The sequence below is a fragment of the Humulus lupulus genome, chromosome X (genome assembly GCF_963169125.1).
Source record: "Humulus lupulus chromosome X, drHumLupu1.1, whole genome shotgun sequence".
NCBI classification, from domain to species: Eukaryota; Viridiplantae; Streptophyta; class Magnoliopsida; order Rosales; family Cannabaceae; genus Humulus; species Humulus lupulus.
In genome coordinates this window covers 21237997-21242222 of record NC_084802.1, presented here as the reverse complement: position 1 = coordinate 21242222, position 4226 = coordinate 21237997, and positions in this window count along the sequence as shown.

The following is a 4226-nucleotide window of genomic DNA, read 5'->3' as shown; positions in this document are numbered from 1 at the left end:
GATCGCTGGTGGGAATAAAGTAAGACTATACGACATAATTAATGGAAATAGGATCTTGCAGTGGCATCTAGCTCAACCACTACACGATTTTCAATTCTCAAGTGCAATACACTGGAGAAACAATCATCTTGTTGTCACTACTAGCAAAAGAGATGTAACTGTCTCAGATGTGAATTCTACCTCACCGAAATGTGTCCTCACATCAGAAGTAGAGATTGGGGAAATCATGGTCACTCATGTCGAGCACCAAGAGGGTGATATCACATTGCGTGATTATTATAGGTAATTTATTTTCAATTAATTATTTTCATTAAATGTAAAATATACTCCACCCCTGCATATTAATTTTTATTGTCAAACTTGCCAAATACAAATTATGTGAATCATTATAGGGCGACGAATGAAAATGCAATAGACGGTGTCTAATGCATAAACCATATTCTTTATTTGTTTGATCTTCGATCATGCACTATACGTAAAATATGACTTTCTCATTATATATCCAAAGTAAAGTGTGTTCATTATAATGAGGACATTGTGGTTATAGGATATGGAATTTGTGTGCTAAATAACAGGGTTCATGAAATTCAAATGAAGGAGGACCATGTGGTGGTTATCCATGTTAGAACACTAACTCTGATGAAATATTACAAGGTGTCGATCCAAAGAAATAGTTTGTACAACGCAGGAATTTCAAGTGTTAGGTACATCAATGGAAAAGTCTATGCTCTCAATGAGGTGGGACTATATGTCATTTATGAAGATGTCATGTATAATGAACCAACAAGCATTTTCAAACTCTTTGAAGGTCCAATCCTATGCTCTCTGAACCTTACATCAAGTGACCGAGAAATTGTTGTCACGTCAGCCACAGATCCACCATTTTGGTTCGGGTACCTGAATTCACTCAACAAATTCATTGTCTTTACCATTCATGGAAAACACTATCATACCACATGGTATAATGTCTTCATTAATTTCGGGTATCGTAAGTTCTAAATAGCTACTACCTATTTATTGAACTTGTTGGATGTTGTGTTACTTACTCAATTATTTAATATGATACATTGCTATTATATAACTTTGTCAAATTTCAAGCACTCCATGTTTCATAAATATATTGCATACACTATAAACTAAATTTTATTTTAAAAAATAAATAAGTCCAATTCCCATATGATTTTTAACCATGTATAAAATAACTAGATTTTTAATTTTAAAATAATTAATTTACAAACAAAATCTCATTTTTTACTCATGAATGAAACAATTACATTTTTAACAATCAATTTACAATCAAAATCTCATTATTAAGAAAATAATTTAACCATGTATTTCCAAAAATTATAAAAAGCTAAATAAATAGTTGATAATCATCTTTCAAGTCAAAAAAATTAATATAAATCTTAAAGGCCACAAGTTCGAGCAACAAAAAAATAAAAAATAAATATGAATTCTAGAGCAATAACTGTGTAAAATTTATCAAATCTTTGGGTTAAATTTTGTAAGTAATGTGCAGTTACATATTATGTTACATGCATACTAACCCTTAGTTATATATGGAAAGACATTTATATCCCCTATTCAATCAAATTTTTTAATACAAAAAATTCTAACTGGTAACCAAAACCAATTATAAAGAGTTAATCTTGTATATTAAAATACAAAGTGGGCAAGAACCCTATAACTGAATTTCAAAATAGTAAACAAATGTGTACCTTGTTGGCAAAACTTTTACATTAAAAAAATCACATAAATTCATATATTCATTTTATATAATTTAATAGTGGAGCGGGAGTCTTTCCGCCTCTGTATTGAACAGTATGGAATCGGGCGCCATAAATGTGTGTGAATATATATATATATGTGTGTATATATGTATATGTATATGTGTATAGATATATGTGTCACTCTATATATATATGTATGTCTGTATGTCTGTATATGTATGTTTGTATAGATATATATATATATATAAATATGTATGTGTGTATTTATATATTAATTTGTACTTGTTTTTATATATACATATATTGATTTTTGGGTGTTCATCAATTTCAGGAGACACTTAGATTTGTGTCTACCGATTGGGTGTCTCTCTTAACTTGGTATGTGTATTCATTTTAATGAAAAAAAATTGTATATGTGTATTTGACATTTGAAATTGGATATATATGTATTTAATATGTGAACTTGAATCTTGTTAGTGGTGTTAAGGGTAAATTCAATAATAAATAAAACTAATTAATAATAACTCGCTATTAAATTAGAAATTAGATAAGTTATTAATTAATTAATTAATTTGATTTTTAAAAATAAGATTGAAGTGTTATATTATAAATTAATATTTTGATTATTATTTTTTTATGGTTAATTGCAAGATGTATGTTTGTTATTTTTTGTTTTAATATCATTATTATAATTTACAATTGTTAGAGGAGTTTAAATATTCTAAATATTCATCCATAGTGAAGTAGGTCGGGGGTCGAGATATGGTCTTTATACAGTCCGGATAGGGTTTTAATAGGGTTGGGGGTCGAGATAGGGTGTTTATAGAGTCGGGGTTTGGGATAGGGTCTTTATAGTGTCGGGGTTGGGATAGGGTCTCTATAGGTTCTCTATAGGGCCGGGATAGGGTTTTAATAGGGTCGGGATAGGGTGTTTAAAGAGTCAGGGGTCGAGATAGAGCTTTAATAGGGTTGCGGGTCGGGATAGGGTTTTAATACGGTCGGGGTCGGGATAGGGTGTTTATAGGGTCGGGGGTCGAGATACAGTCTCTATAGGTTCTCTATAGGGTCGGGGGTCAGGATAGAGTTTTAATAGGGCCGAGGGTCGGGATAGGGTTTTAATAGGGGTCGGGGGTCAGGATAGGTTCTTTATAGGTTTAGAGGATAAGGTCTTTATAGGTTCTCTATAGGGTCGGGGGTCGGGATAGAGTTTTAATAGGGTCGAGGGTCGGGATAGGGTTTTAATAGGGGTCGGGGGTCAGGATAGGTTCTTTATAGGGTTAGAGGATAAGGTCTTTATAGGTTCTCTATAGGGTCGGGGGTCAGGATAGAGTTTTAATAGGGTCAGGGTTGGGATACGGTTTTAATAGGGTCGGGATAGGGTGTTTATAGAGTCAGGGGTCGGGATAAGGTCCCTTTAGGGTCGAGATATGGTCTTCTGGGGTCGGGATACAGTCTTATAGGGTTGGATGTCGGGATAGGGACTCTATATGGTCGGGGGTTGGATAGGGTCTTTATATGGTCAAGATAGGGTCGGGGTCGAGATAGGGTCTTTTTAGGATATGATGGTTCTTATCACATAGTCATAATTGTTATTATTTCTAATAACAAAAAAAAAAGTTATTATTTCTAATAAAAAAATGTCATAGACATTGACCTAGTGGATGCCTTGGGGATAGTAATTTGAGTCAATGTAATCATCTAGTATTCCTTATTTTTTCAAGATATTTCTTCAAATATCTTGAAAAAGTAGGGAGTACTAGATGTCTGCTTACTATCTCCCAGGGATCCACTAGGTCGGATATGAGTATTAGATATAATTTTTTTGATAATTTTAGTTTTTTCAATTTAAATCTTTTTATAAAAGAAAATAAAATTGGTAAAAATGCTCACCGACCAAGTGAACTAATTGACATAATTAATATTTTAAATTGTATGTTCTTATATTTACCGTAGATGGCGATTGATAAGAGTTGGACAAAATTGAAAAATTGTGACAGTGATGCTTATTGGAATGGTCTCCAACATTTCATGAATATGGCATCACAACAGAAAGATTGTGATGAGAGAATAAGATGTCCATGCGTCAGATGTTCAGTAATCATCGGTTGAGAAAGGATACTCAATTCAACGGAAAAGTTGTGAGAAGACGTCCTCCAGGAAAGTTTACTTGTTAGGATATCTTAGATCACGTTAATGCCCTACCACCTCAAGTCCCGGGGAAACATGAGAGGTTTGGAGGTTTGAAACGAAAAAGAGGTGCGAAGGATAGTAATTGGAGGAAAAAAAACATCTTTTATGAACTTGACTACTAGAGTATGAACAAGTTAAAACACAAAATAGATGTTATGCATGTTGAGAAGAATGTATGTGACAATGTCCTTGGTACTATCTTGGATAACAATAAGTCTAAAGACACTACTAATGCAAGACGTGATCTAAAGAATATGGGAGTTAGGGATGCATTGTGGATATATGAAGATCAGAATAAAAATTTAA